This window comes from Ipomoea triloba, chromosome 12 (genome assembly GCF_003576645.1).
Source record: "Ipomoea triloba cultivar NCNSP0323 chromosome 12, ASM357664v1".
In the NCBI taxonomy this organism is placed as follows: Eukaryota; Viridiplantae; Streptophyta; class Magnoliopsida; order Solanales; family Convolvulaceae; genus Ipomoea; species Ipomoea triloba.
The window spans coordinates 15578581-15594823 of record NC_044927.1 but is presented as its reverse complement, the minus strand read 5'-3'; positions in this window follow the sequence as shown (position 1 = coordinate 15594823).

The window sequence follows — 16243 nt, the reverse complement described above, 5'->3', positions numbered from 1 at the left end:
GAGGAAGGGTTCGGGCTGAAAAAAAGGTCCATAGAGCCCGCGACACATGCTAGTTGCCTCGTTAAAAACCTCGGGCTAAGAAAAAACCCAATGGGAAAAAATCCTAGCCAAGGAAAAAAGAGTGCAACTTTAAGCGTCGATGAAGAAGAGTTCAGGTCGGGAAAATTGACCGTATAGTCCGTGACTTACGCTGGTTGCCTCGTTAAAAACCTCGGGCTAAGAAAAAACCCAATGGAAAAAAAATCTTAGCTAAAGGAAAAAGAGCACAACCTTAATCACAATCTTTTGGACTTTAAGGGTCGGTTTAACTCTACCGATCTAGGGATCGAATTTTGCGATACGACTGAGATGCCGAATTTTACCGATCTCGGAGTCGGGTTTACACCAATCGGGAGATTGGATTTGACCGGGGCGGAATGCCGACCTGGCGGGCTAAATTGCCTACTACGTAGGGCTTATTCCGAGATACTGTCTCGGGCTTATCGTGCCGATGCCAACCAAGTTGGGCCGGTGGTGGTAGCGCCGACCTAACCGGACTTAGCACACATGTACAATTTACAAAGAAAAGCAAACGAGGGTAATTCTTCCTCGGTGCAAAGAGTGTAATTTTTTCCGACTTTTCGATCGTAGCGTTTTTTTTTTTCGACCGTCGTCGTAATAGATCGGTTCGAGGACCGAGCGGGCACCTCACTCCCGTAGTTTTTTCTGACTTTTCGGTCGTAGTGTTTTTTCCGACCGCCGTCGTAATAGATCGGTTCGAGGACCGAGCGGGCACCTTACTCCCGTAGTTTTTTCCGACTTTACGGTCGTAGCGTTTTTTGCCGACCGCCGTCGTAATAGATCGGTTCGAGGACCGAGCGAGCACCTTACTCCCATAGTTTTTTTCAACTTTTCGGTCATAGCGTTTTTTTTGACTGCCGTCATAATAGATCGGTTCGATGACCGAGCGGGCACCTTACTCCCGTAGTTTTTTCTGACTTTTCGGTCGTAGCGTTTTTTCTGACCGCCGTCGTAATAGATTGGTTCGAGGACCGAGCGGGCACCTTACTCCCGTAGTTTTTATCGACTTTTCGGTCGTAGCATTTTTTTCTGACCGTCGTCGTAATAGATCGGTTCGAGGACCGAGAGGGCACCTTACTCCCGTAGTTTTTTCCGACATTTCGGTCGTAGCGTTTTTTCCTACCGCCGTCGTAATAGATCGATTCGAGCACCGAGCGGGCACTTTACTCCCATAGTTTTTTCCGACTTTTCGGTCGTAGCGTTTTTTTCGACCGCCGTCGTAATAGATCGGTTCGAGGACCGAGCAGGCACCTTACTCCCGTAGTTTTTTCTGACTTTTCGGTTGTAGCGTTTTTTCCGACCGCCGTCGTAATAGATTGGTTCGAGGACCGAGCGGGCACCTTCCTCCCGTAGTTTTTTCCGACTTTTCGGTCGTAGCGTGTTTTTTTCGACCGCCGTCGTAACGTTTATTCCGACCGCTATCGTAATTAAATATGCCGAGATTTGACCCCAGGATTACAATGCCGATGGTGGACGGGCCGACTTGACCGGACTTAGAGTGCCGGTGGTGGAAATACCAACCTGATCGGGCTTATTACATTTAATTTGACTAAGTATTACAAATACATGATTGTGAATAGTACAATTTACAAGGAAATCCCTGTTTGGCCCAAAACATAGTAGCCATACTAGAAGTCTAGAACCCATGAAAGGATTAAATAACCCAAAGAAACTACTCTCTAATCTAAGGGCCCAAAGAATAAACACGGCCCACATACATAGAATACAAGGAAATTAACCTTACTGTCCAATTTTGAATATCAGACAAGGCTAATTATCAAACGCATGCCGGCCACTTGAGACTCTCCGATCAGCACGTCCCCCAAAAAAACTTGCGACTTGAACTAGGGTGCTAGTCTGCTCGAAAATCGTCACCCTAGAAATAGCGCAAATCGTGCCTCGACTCAGGCCACTTGCTCGGGAATGACTGAGGAAACTCGAAGAGCTCGGGGATCATGTGAATGGGAAGCAGCATGACTGCCGATCGGGTTCTGTTGAGCTTTGAACCTGCTTCGTCTGCCATTTTTACGGCTGCCGACCACTGGTAGGTTCAAGTAACCAAGACTCAGAGTTGGTTGGATGATGGCCTTATCCTCCCGGGAAGCAATGCACTGACCACCCGCTCAAGAAATAATGCCACATCGTGACAGGAGGAACCGGGATTCTCTAAATGAAAGTCGGTGAGGCATAGCTTTGGGTTGCACGGCAGGTCGCTCATAGTCGGGAACTTTGAAGCGCTAACGGTTGTTGTTAACTTGCAGAAAGACTAGTCTTTTTAGATGATGGTGTAAGTCTTAATTTATTACATAATACTATAATATGCAATAAACAGGATCGTACTAACCTCTAACCGTAGCTCTTAATCTGGTAGCCTAGACTACTCGTAGTAGCGGAAGCGGAACACCTCTTGAACGGTAGGCCGTTAACCATCTTTGGCTCATACTTGACTCAGAACCATAGATGGTGTACTTGGTATTTCTGAGGAGTATGAATACTATGTCTGTAGGCACTATATGATTGTCTGTCCTGCATCCCATCAATGCAGGCTTATATAGGCATATGGTGGATTGGACTAAACCTAGATGTCCAATCCAACCTATAGCTTAATGGGCCTAGTCCAATTGCACCACATTATTAAGGCCCATATTGGAAAAGGTCTTACAGATGGAGGTTGGGAAGCTTGAAAAAATTCTTCAAGCTAAGATTGCTTGGCTGTGTCATGCTCTGGTTGCTATTTGTTTCCTTGCCAGGTGGAATCCACGATAACTGCACATGCTTGGGGGAGGTCGGGCATCTCAGAACTCAAAACCCTCTACCATGATCGGATTCGTGCTCAGGTTGACGTAAATGATGACGCGCCATAGTCGACCTTCATGGTGCCAATTTGGATGCTACAACATTTTGCAAATCATCATCTATTTTCGACTAGCAAGGCTGCCGACCATCGCCACATCGGCTACGAAAAGTGAAGGGTTGTTTAAAAGTGCCAACTGCATGCCCGCGCAAGAGATTCCGCTGACACGAATAGTGAACTGCCCGTGGAACTAATTGTTGCAGAGCTCATAAATCCTAGTCTGACTTAGTAAATCGTGATGCTAATAATTGTTGGGTGTTGTTTGCAGCTCGAGAGACCAACTTGCCGAAGAACTTGTTGGAAAAATAGCACTATAATGGCATTTAAGTGGCCATTTTGTGGTACAATTTAAAGTGGGGTCTACAGCGATTTGGGTCGGGTCAAAGTGGATTCGGATTCTTCGTAGTGAGACGAAGAGATCCATATATTGTACGGTCAAAATAGATAATGGGTGAATGAGAAATTAGTTCTCAAAGTAGACCCATTGGAGATGGAATTTTAAGTGAGGAAAAGCATATTAGCTTTGTCCCACATTGGTTGGGAATGAAGATTTGTCCCACTATAAATACAAGAGCCTTTTTAAGGCTAATTGACTTGTATGGCATAGAGGCTCTCTCCGCGCGCAGGGGGGGGGGTGCAAATCAAATCCCAAAATGAGTTCGAAAAGGCTTGAACTTGTGTGCGCTGGCACCTGCGGGCACGAATGTCGTCTGGAAAATAAGTTATGCCAAAATTCCGAACAAGTTTTCCATCTCAGTCCACATAAGTTCGAGACATCAAGTCATGTCTCGAGCGATGTCTCGATGGTTCACAGACTGGACCATGTCTCGCACGACGACTCTAGTAACCTCTCGAACGCGACGTTTCACCTACTGTGTCCGTTCAGAAATGACTCTTGGCATTACGGAATTAATTTGATTAACTCCAATCATTATTTTCAGAGTTATTTCGTGAATAATGGACTAGTAGTGGGTGTAAATGTGTGCTAATGACAGAATTAAGTATTCTGCTAGTGGGAGGAGGTTACAAATGGATTATCAATGCCATGATTAATGCTATGATCCATTTCCTCCACTATATATTCGTTGTGAGCAGCAGGTTTGGAACACCAAGAACACACGGCATACACTGTTTTCTCCTCAAAACTCTGCTCACATTTCCTTCTAGCCACCTGCGTTGAACCCACGTTCCTAGTTCGCCGGATCCGAGTTTGTGTGCTCAAACAAGGATCGTAGTACGTTTTATCCTGGGAAACCTAGACCGCAACGCTCCAGCACCCCGGGAGGCGGTAAATAAGGTTTTAAGGAGAGAGGCAACACGACTCGTGCTTCCAACCACCCGAGTTCATCCGGATTTCATCCTCAACCGTAGTTCAGGAGTATTTAACCTTGTGTAGGTTTATTTCCTGCTCTTTCTATCTTTCGTGGATATTTCTCAGTTGTAATTTCCATTTTTTCCTTGTATTTTCGAGATCAACCCTGTAACACTTGTCAACAATTACACGCAAGTTTGCTTGGGAATTATGCGCTTATCATCTCGGGAGCTTTGATACGCCAATGGTTGTCGTTAACATAAGAAGACCGATCATCAGCTCGGAGGTCGGGAAGAGTGGATGGTACTCTGTTTGGCCGAGAAGTTGCCCAGAGTTCACTCGATCTAATAGTTGACCGGTACAGTTAATGGGGTTCCGATCAATTCGCCTGACTTGCGCGTTGCTCCTGGTTCGGGGGTTGAATAGCAACCGGGTGGCTTGGAATTCTGTAACCAACTTGCTCGGTGGTTGGTGAAGCACAGGCGCAATGAAAAATACACAAAAGATTGCATAGGCGCCTACTAGATATCTGGTCACCAGTGCTATAGGTAGACATGACATGATCCTTGAGTCTGAGAAGTAGCTTGGAGCTCTAACAACGTAACCACAAGCTCGAGGGCGCTCTAATCTGCCTTCAAGTGGTCGGTGAACGTCTGGGAAGCACCAAGAAGCCAGAGAAAGCTGGGAGACTGATCATTAGAGTCTGATCGGGAGCAAGATGCCCGGGGACGCCGCTCGTTCAACCGGGAAACCACCTCAAAGTCCAAGGTTCAACTCCTTAGCTTTGAGAAAATTTACTCTGATCGACAATGGTCATCAATTCTGAAGGTCGAGGATTGCGGGAAACGCACTCGTCCGATCATGAGGCTGGTCGGGTAGTAATGGTTGATCGGATCAGACCTTGTTTGGAGCATGATGGTTGGCAGAACTAGACCGTGATTCGGCAATGGATTCCGTTCATGCACGCAGTGAGACTAAACTTTCCACTGCTTGTCCAGTGACCGGTGAAAATAACGGCAAGGAACATACTGTGGATCTTAGTGGTTGGGGAACCAGTGATGCTCGGGTAGAAATGCAATACCTCCGGGTATGGGGTTCAGTTGCTCGCAGAATGCACGGATTAATTATCCTTTTTTGCTGCTTGGACGGAGGCAAACAAAAGGGAAGAGAACGTAATTAATGACTAGCATGGCGCAACTACGATCTCTTGATGGCTGGTGACCAAGGTAATAATCTGCTCGGCGACCGGCGGAGACGGCATGAGCTCCTCAATCCCAGGAGCATCCGAATTGCACCCATTTTCCTCTTTCTTTTTTACTTTCCTTCTCTCTCCTTCCACTATCACCACCAACCAATATGATTGCACGCACTATTTAATTATTGAACTGCTATTTTCTTGACTTTTGCATTTCACCGCCACTTGCCACCAATGAGTGTGCATGCACCCATTTAATTTCTATTGGACCGTCCATTAATGGATCTTCGCCATCTCGAAGATGAAGAGGACGCTACGGCTAGGAACAGTTCTCTGAAGCCGCACTACAAGTCCTCATCAACGCTTCTCCATGGGTGAAAAACAGAATCAATCCGGTAATGGCCGGAACCACGGAGGTGTTGATCGGTCTTCAGCCTGAAACGACAGGGAGATACAATGGTGAGTGGCGGTGATGCATGGCGAAGACGGCGGTGACGGGTGATGGAGCTGGAGTCTTCGGCGGTGATGCAGCAAGGGGCAATAGTCTGCAACCTCTTTCATCTCAATTCTAGAACTAATTCCTCTGCACTTTTGATAGAAGGTTTGATCACCTCTTTGAGGACTCCAAAAGAAAAGACAATAGGGAAAAAACGTGAGTTGCTGGAGTCCTATATGGCGAAGGAAGGAGCTGGTGGAGCAGCTGCTGCATCCGAAGGATTACGCCACCAATGAGAGAGAAGCTATGGCACCAAGACTTCTCCATACCATCTTTAAGGAACAAAGAAAACCGCGACCTCTAGGCTCGAGAAAATCTGCTTGGAACCATGCAATCACCGCCGAAACTTTGTTGCCTCAAGGACGTCTGATTCTTTGGCCATGACGAAGAAAAACAGACGAATTTCCCTCGCTGATCCTCTGCTTGTCACGGGGAACCTACGCTGTGGACTCGGCAACGATGTTTGGTGCTGCAATGAAGCCAAGTAGCAGTAATCCTTTCTCGGAATAAAAAATGGCTTTGCATAGCGGGCTATCCTCTGGCTATGGTGGTGGAATCTGCGCTCTGTTTCCCAGCTTCCTTATTTGCCTCTAATGTGGAAGAAGATGGCGAATGAAGGAGCTGATATTGTAATCTTTGGTTAATATTGGAATTGGAGTTTGAGAGTAGCTTCTTGACCCATTCCTTGCATTCTTCTCATACATGCACACATAGGAAAGTTGTTATGTAGCCATGATGTTTTAGAGAGAAAATTGAAAGGAGAGAACCGATCAACATCAACAAAACATCATCGCCCAACATGCAAACAATTTTCTTGGATCTGGAACACTGTTTTTTCGTCGTAGTTCCCCACGGACGGCACCATTGATATGGATTATTTCCCATGTACTCAAATGTATAAAATAAGTATAGAAATTGTATGTAAAAACATGATCTTGAATAGAGAATTAGCCCTCGAATCCATTTCCTTTATTGCTTAAATATTGAATAAGAATTTAGAGAGAAGAGGGAGCATGCTTGATGTTCTAGAGAAAAGAAGAGTTAGGCCCAAAAGTCCTTTACATGTACGACTATGGTCCTTTATATAGGCCCTAAAGTTGACCCGCTGACTTTGACCTTAACCCGAACCGTTTGACCTCGACCCAATTATAAAATGAGAGCGTGACCGTAAAGGGAGGTAAGACCGCGGTATATTCCCTATCATATATATATATATATATATATAATGGTTATTAGCAAATTATATTTCAAGTATTTATAAATGTGTATATTTTCAATAATAGAGTCAGTAGTACTAAAAAACTAAACCGTATTTTTTTTCAAATTTTATAATTGCTAAACAAATATTATAACATCAACTCTTTAAAATTTTTATTCTAACTTAACAAAATTTTATACTATATTGGATAAAACAATACACAATACATGATATACAATCCATTACGTCAATTTGATATAGACAAAGTGATGTGTCGTTGAAAGCGCAATCATGGCCACCGACGTAGGAGACATCGTAGCAGCGTCAGAGATGGTTCGCTCAGATGAAACAACGGCAAAGCCATCAGGAATGAACGATTTAAGATTTCGGACTATTTAATGTTTCTAGCAATCCTATCGAGTAGTTAACTGAGTTAACACCCTAAACCTTATGTCATATCGAATACGATGGTTGACTTTACCAATCATTCCTTAACTCCTCGAATGAGTTCTATTCCTTTAACTCCTCGAAAGATTTGTATTATCACCCAGTCTTGTGTTCCTAACAGTATTCTATGATAAAAATAATATATAGTACAATACACAATGATGTACAATATATTATGTAGGATTATGAAACTCAATAGAACTACTATTGTAGAGTCCTAACAAGAATAAATGTTTTAAAGAGTTAGAGTTAGAAAATGATTTCATGTATCTACATGAAAAGAGCAGCACTGTATTATTTTTCATAGCAAGAATGGTGAGGTGGTGTCTAGTAGCAAGCTCTTTGTGTCATGGTCGATTGAAATTGAAAAAAAGAAGAGTATGAGTGAAATAATCAATAATATAGAGATAATCATGTAGCATTCATACCATTGAAAAGAAGAAGAAGATATTTCCGACTACCTATGCTTGGTGGTCGGTATTTCCTACCACTTTTCAAGGGTGGTCGGAAACAAAACTAGTTTAAAAATTTTAAACTGGCGAATAAAATTTCCGATCACTTTTACTTGGTGGTCGGAAATTCCGACCACTTAATAAAAGGTGGTCGAAACTACTGACCACTTTAACTTCCCGTCGAAAAATGAAAAAAAGTCACTTTTTGCGACTAAATTTTTGGGTGGTCGGAAAAACACTAATTTCCAGCAATGCATTTTGACCATGGAACATCATTACTGGTTCTACTAAAGTTTCTAAAGAATTGAGTCCAATCCATTCTCCTTTGAAGCGGTCTCACTTTTCTCTCACATAGGTGATTGATTCTTTTTTGAGTATCTCACATACTCTACTTATGTCAACCAACACTTCGAATCATTAAAGAATTACACATGCTAGCCTCGTGTGGGAGTCACTGTTCAACTAAGAGTGTTTAGGCATTCGAGAACCCCACAGTGACATGCTTCACTTTATAATTTAGTTGTCCCATTGAACCTAGATGCCAACTAAGTTGGGTATCCACTATAAAACTTTTAGTCCAAAGGCTTTAGACCCATTCCTCATGTCAACTTTTCAGTCAACTCTCTATTTAACACTTTTGTTAACAAATCTACTATGTTGTCTTTTGACTTTATGTAATTGACATCACCAATTGTAAGAAGTTGTTAATTGGTATTATGTTTATGACGTAAATGTATAGACTTACCATTATACATGTTACTCTATACCCTGCAATTTGTGGCTTGACTGTCACAATGCAAACAAATTAGGGGTACAGGTTTTCCCCAGTTAGGAATATCCTTGAGAAAATGGAATAACCATTAAGCCTTTTCGCAACACATGTCCAAGGCTATCAACTCAGATTCCATTGTGGATCTAGATATCATGGTTTATTTCGAGGATTTCAAAGAAATGGTTGCACTAGCTAAGCTAAAAGCATAGCCACTTGTGGACTAAGAGTCCTTAATGTCTGATATCCAATTAGCGTCGCTATACCCTTCTAGTACAGCGAGATATCTAGTGTGTAGGATCTCGGCGCTACACTAAGCTTACTTCCCAGGGGCTCATCTATCTCATGACTGTTGGAAGTCAACCACGCTTAACCATAGAGTTCCTTGGCTATCCAGTTGCCATATCCTACTTAAATCAATTGGTGATTAGTAGGTGTACATTAACCATTTAACCACATCCCTCCATCGTAAGTCACATCGCCACGTCTCGAATCGAGCAGGGATTGAACTCGACCAACCCGGATGATAGGTAGACATTGACCATTTAACCACATCCCTCCATAGTAAGTCACAACGGCACGTCTCGAATTGAGCAGGAACTGAACTCGACAAACCCAGCTGACAAAGTCGATTGATTAATGGAGTGATCAAAAGTTTGAGGGTGAGTAATTATAAGACTGTGGATAGTACAATTTTATACTTTTGTAATTCTAACTTGATTGTTAGAGTGATAAATCAATGTTCTCTCTCTTTAGTTAATCGATCACATTCCTATTGTGATAGGTTATTCTTAATTGGTATTCGACTATTTTCTACCTGAGGAATCAAACAATTTCTCATTGTGATATCTCATTTCTAAGAAGAGTTAATTAATTTGATCTTCCATTCATTCATATATTTGAGTGGTTAAATATTTCTTGGCTCCTGATTAAATATTTCTTCTTTTCAAAAAGTTGAATCCCCGATCCGAATGGCCTTCACGCCTCGACCCGACAAAACATCTTAGAGAATGTAAATCATGATAATTCAATTGAACATAGAAACTAGATCTTTGCTTACTACGCACAAAAGGTCCTCACTGATGAGATATTTCCACTAGCTTAATTGAGTACATCAAGCAATTTCACAGTATGTACTTGGATCACTAGTTGATGGATAGAGACAAGGGGTTCATCTTTGCCCTTGACCTCAACTTCAGCCTCAACCAAGGTCCCGTCCTTGGATTGATTAACTAAAAGATATGGGAAACATACATGTTATTTTGAAAAGAATAATCTAGGCAATATTACATTACCTTATTTGAGATAAATCGTGTCATATTTTATTTTATTTTTTTGAATATAAATCTTGTTATATTTAGACTGGATCAATTTAGAGTTATTTTACAAATCTTTAGGAATCTAAATTCCTTACTTAGTCGAGAATATTTAGGCCATTTGGTAATTTAGTTAGTTTATCAGTCAATTTTGACTTATTTGACTATTATTAGCTATTTGACTTGGTTAAACAACCAATATAAGGGTGCGTTTGGAAACCTGGAAAATGACTTCTGAAAAATGAGTCATTTTACAAAAAACATTTTCCTTTCCGGTGTTCGGCTGCACAACAAAAAACTGTATTTTTATATTTGGTTCATTTTTTGGAAAATAAGCAGGAAAATGAGCAAAATTATATACTTCATTTTTCAAATAAAATGGATCTATTTTGATAAACAATTTTTCATTCACCCATTATCTGTTTTGAGTGTATAATATATTATAAATTTTGTAAGTTAGGACCAAAAAAAAAAGATGAGAGCTGTCGAAAAGGGCCGGCGGGGTGAAGCCCGCCAAGTATTAAAAATTTTAAATTTAAATAAAAATTATTGTAATATAAAAACAGTAATAAGTGTATACTAAAATAATTTGGATAATTTAAACATATAATAATGCATTTAAAATTTTTTAAAACACAATAATAAATAATAAATAATCAAATACATAATATGTTAATCCATAAGCCAATAACAAATCATTTATAAAATGTACTAATTTTTTTAAACTTGATTATATATATATATATATATATACATACATACAGACACACTAGTGTTAGTAATATTTAACGTTATATATTTATTATTGTAGTATTTATTTATTAATTTGAATATTTTTTATTATATATTTGGCGGGCTCGTCGGCCCGCAAAACCCCGCCACGCCAAAGCCTGTGGGTTAGGCGGGGAAGGCTAAAAATCCCGCCAAAACTTTTGAATTAATATTAATTTTGTTAGACTTTAAAGTTGGATTGCAAATTCACGATGTTAATATTTGTAGAGTTTACTTATTTTTTTTAACTTTGAATTAAAAAAAAAAAAAAAAAAAAAAAAAAAAAAAAGGTCCGCCAACCCGCGTGGGGCGGGCTAACGTTGCATGAAGCCTAGCCCATGGACTAGTGTTGTAAAAACTAAAATCACACTATTTTGACAAATTTTGTATGTGCATGTCCCTTGGAAAATGACTTCCCCCAAAAAAAAAAAGGGAAGTCATTTTCCCCCAAAACATACCTATTTTTCTTTGACCAAGGCATCATTTTCTATTGACCTCATTTTCTCCCTCTTGCCAAACACTGGAAACCCGGAAAATATTTTTCAGAAGTCATTTTTCGGGTTTCCAAACGCACCCTAAGTTTTTGATTAATTAGCTTTTTGTAACAGCTCATAACTTCAAAACGCTAAAATTCAAAAAACTGTTCAAAGCAGTTTTCTCAATCAGCTTTTTGAGAAAGTCATTTTGCATGTAATCAGCTATCAGCTAACAACTAATTTACCAAAAATCTTTCTGCAATCAACTAATGCTATCAACTAATTAAACTCATTAACCCAATCAACTAACACTTATCAATTAACAAGTATGTACCAAACACTCACTTAATGTTTCTACGTGTATATAATGCATAAAAAGAAAAAAGGATTGCAAAGAGTCCACAATATTTGAATACACAAAAGACATACATACACTTTACTATTAATTTGACACCTTGTCTCTCAATTTTACAACTGTTCTTCCAAAAGTTGATGTTGGGCCGTCTTTAATTTGACTCAATGTCATAAAGCCAATAGTATTGGTAAATAAATTTCAACTTGAAATGACATGCCACATCCAAAACAAAATCTGTTGATAGTGAAGTGAAAAAATCTCCCACTATATATTGTCTTTGATAAAAAGGAAAATGAAAAGCTAAGCACGCTCTTTCACCGCCCTTTGTCTTTTTTCTCTTAAAACAATTACTAAATTATATATATATTAAGACTCTACGTAGTTGAGTCATGTTATGAGTCACTATCCTAGTCTATTTGTGACTCTCTTCCTATATATACACTTGTAATATGTACCATTGTAGTTGAGCAATTCTAATACAAACACTATAGCTCTCATCTGGTATCATTCGCTAGGGTTTCTATCGATCCCATGGCTGATCAAGACGGTTCTGTGAACTCCTCAGAACGGACCGTTTCAAATGTTGTTGCAGGTTTTACGGTCTCGTCCAACGTAACTTCCCTCTTTACAGCTCATCACTTATTTAGCATTAAACTTACCCACCGTAATTTTTTGTTTTGGCGTACGCAAGTGGCACTGTTTCTTCGCGGCCACCATTTGATTAGCTTCGTTGACGGTTCGTTTCCATGTCCGAATGCGTATCTTTCGGCTGTTGAAGGCGCTTCCCCTCGGCCCAATCCTGACTATGATGTTTGGGTTCGTCGCGATCAGTCCTTACTGCCGATGTTGGTATCCTCTTTGTCTGAGGAGGTTATGTCGCTCGTTGTTAGTGGTCGGACATCAAAGGAAGTCTGGGATGTAATCAAACAATCTTTGGCATCAGTTTCTCATTCCCGTCGGCTCAATCTTCTCGGCTAGCTGCAAAATCTCCGGCAGGGCAACTCCTCCGTGGTTGACTACATCAGACGGGTGCGCTTTTTGATCGAGGGAGGATCTCTCTCTCGCCGATCGACCTGTCTCTCTCGCGGAGCATAACTTGTACGTTTTCTTAGGACTCTAACCGGAGTTCAATGCTAGCACAACCTCGCTAACAGTTTGTGGACGTCCGGTTACGCTCCAAGAGCTTGCGTATCTGCTGGGGGCGCAACAGTTTTTTGCCGAGATGACTTCGCTGTTGTGGACCATGCGCCGGCAGCTATTGCTGCTCAGAGAGGGTGGCAGCAAGAGCGTGGTGGCAATCAGGGCCATGGCGGTGCTAGTCATTCTAGTTCTGGTCAGTATCGTCGCGTGGTGGCGGACTGTCGCGTGGAGGCTCTGGTCGGCAAGAGCAGCGTGGAGGCAAAGGACGTGGCAGGGGGTCTAGTTGGCATCCCAAGTGCCAATTGTGTAGCAGCTTTGGTCACAGTGCTTTAGCATGCTATACACTTCCTAATAATTATTCTCCGTAGGCTAATTTTGTTTATGAAGGTGACTCGTCAATGAACAGTGCAAACTATCACACTTAGTTTCCTAACACGGGTGCGACTCATCATGCCACAACCCTCTCTAGTCCAGACGAGTATAATGGTAGTGACACTCTTCGTGTCAGTGATAATATGCAATTATCTATTAGTCATGTTGGTCCTGTCTCCCTATCTACTCCCTATAGGTCCCTTAGTTTATCTAACATTTTGCATGTTTCCAATCTATCTATTTCCTTATTATCTGTTCAGCATTTTGCATCTGATAATAATGTTTTTTTTTAGTTTCACCCCTCAGTTTTTGTTGTGAAGGATATCTAGACCAAGGAAATTCTTCTACAGGGCAATAGCTCTAGTGGACTCTACACCTTCCCGATTCCTCGTTCTTCTCCTTCAACGTTTCTGTTTGTGCGTGCTTTGCCTTCTACGTGGCACGATCGTCTAGGTCATCCACACCAGCGTGCTCTTAGTCGTGTCCTTCAGTCCTATTCGGTCAGTGAGTCTAATAAAAATGTTCGTTGTACTTCTAGCTTGTGTTCTCATAGGCAATCATGTGCTTATACTCATGAACAGATCAGAATGGTCGTGTAGAAACAAAACATATGCATGTTATTGAAACTGGCATTTCCATGATGCCTCGTGAATCTGTTCCCTCTCATTTTTGGCATTACGCTTTTGAAACTGATGTTTTCCTCATAAATAAAATTCCTTCATCCATTTCACAGAATTCCAGTCCTCATCTTCTGGTACAAAAATCTCCTCATTCTTATTCCTTTGTTCGTGTTTTTGGTTGTCTGTGCTACACGCACTTGCGTCCTTACAATCGTCACAAAATGTCTTATAGGTTTTCCGTGTGTCTTCCTAGGATATCCTGGGTCTTTTAGGGGGTATAGGTGCATGGATTTACTGACCAATAAGATATATGTGTGCAGACACATCTAGTTTGATGAGATGAGTTTTCCCTTTGCTGCTAAGACTGTTTTGCAGGCTCCTCTGGACACCACGCCACGTCCTTGGGCTAAGTCCATATTGAGCCCGTGCTCTCCTTCTACAAATCTTCCTTAGGTGGCTCTCTCACACCCTGCAGGTCTAGAAAAACGTCCTCGTGGTCGTCCACGTGGTCGATCTACGCGTCCGACCGAGTAGACTCATACTATGGCAACCAGAAGCAAATCTCGTGCCCCCATTGCAAGATTGTCTGTACAGGTTTACCCACTGATCCCACGTGTTATTCACAAGCAGTCAAGCATCCTGAGTGGCGAGACGCAATGGATTAGGAGTTTAATACTCTCTTGCATAATCAGACTTGGTGTCTCGTTCTCTCCAAACTTGATATGAATGACATTGGCTGTAAATGGGTCTTTCGCACCAAACAGAAGGCAGATGGTTCTATTGAAAGGCACAAAGCCAGGTTGGTAGCTAAAGGGTTTAATCAAGTTCCTGGACAAGACTTCTTTGACACTTTCAGTCTAGTGGTAAAACCTACTACTGTCAGGTTACTTCTATCTTTGAGTCTCTCTTCTAGTTGGTGTGTCAGGCAACTGGTTGTTCATAATGCCTTCTTGAATTGTACTTTGAGTGAAACTGTTTATATGCGCCAGCCTCCAAGTTATATTGATGCTCAGTTCCCCGATCATGTATGTCTGTTAAATAGATCCATGTATGGGTTAAAACACTCTCCGAGAGCTTGGTTCAATCGTTTGCATACTTTTTTTTTATTGTCTGTTGGTTTTAAAGCTTTTAAGACTGATGTCTCATTGTTTTATTTTTCTCAAGATTCTGCCACTATTTACTTACTGGTCTATGTGAATGATATTCTTGTTATGGGGAATGATTAGACTGTTGTGAATACTTTATTGTCTAAACTGTTTGATGGATTGAAACCATCAAGTGTGAAACCACCCTGACAGACATTTTAAAACGTGTCGGTATGACAGACTGCAAGCCCCTTACTACTCCTATATTTGTTTCAAGACATGCCTCTACCAATACAGATTTATATGATGATCCCACTCGGTACAAAAGCTTAGCAGGTGCGTTGCAATATTTAAATGTCACGAGACCTGATTTATCCTATGCAGTTAATCTTCTTTGTCAGCAAATGCATGCTCCAACTACTACACACTGGGAGCAACTGAAATATATGCTAAGGTATGTTAAAGGAACTCTCTCTCTAGGACTGCGAATAAGGAAGTCTAGCTCAACTAATTTGCATGTATTCTCTGATTCTGACTGGGCTGACTGTCCTGAAGATAGAAAGTCCACATGTGGTTATGCTGTGTTTCTTGAGACAAATATAGTGTCCTGGGTTTGCAAGAAGCAAACGATAGTTGCTAGATCCTTTACCGAGGCTGAATACAAGGCTCTAGCTGATGTCTGTGCTGAGGTAATATGGATACTCTCTCTTCTGCGTGAGATAGGGGCTCCCAAAATTTTAGTGCCTAAGCTCTTGTGTGACAACCTTGGTGTTATATATATGTGTGCTAATTCAATTTTTCATGCTCGTACAAAGCATGTGAAAATTGACTATCATTTTGTGAGGGATATGGTTGCTGCAGGAGACATCCAAGTGAACTTTATCTCAACCAAAGATCAACTTGTTTACATCTTTACTAAACCTCTTTCAAGGTCAAAAGATTTTCTTTTTTGAGAGATAAGCTACATGTTACCAGTGTACCATGTGCCTAAAGGAGAGTATTAGGATTATATGTAGTTGAGTCATGTTATGAGTCACTATCCTAGTCTATCTGTGACTCTCTTCCTATATATATATACTTGTAATCTGTAACATTGTAATTGAGCAATTCTAATACAAACACTATAGCTCTCATTATATACACACTAATAAGATATTTTGAAACTGTTTTGAGTAAGAATTAATCTCTTAATTAATTTCTTGTTAGAGAAACTTCAAAATCATATTTTCTAATTAGACAAACAATTTAGTTAACATTCCATCTTCCATATTAATTGTCTCCTACTCTCCTGGTGAGTTGATGATCATTTGATTCTCAGCAACATT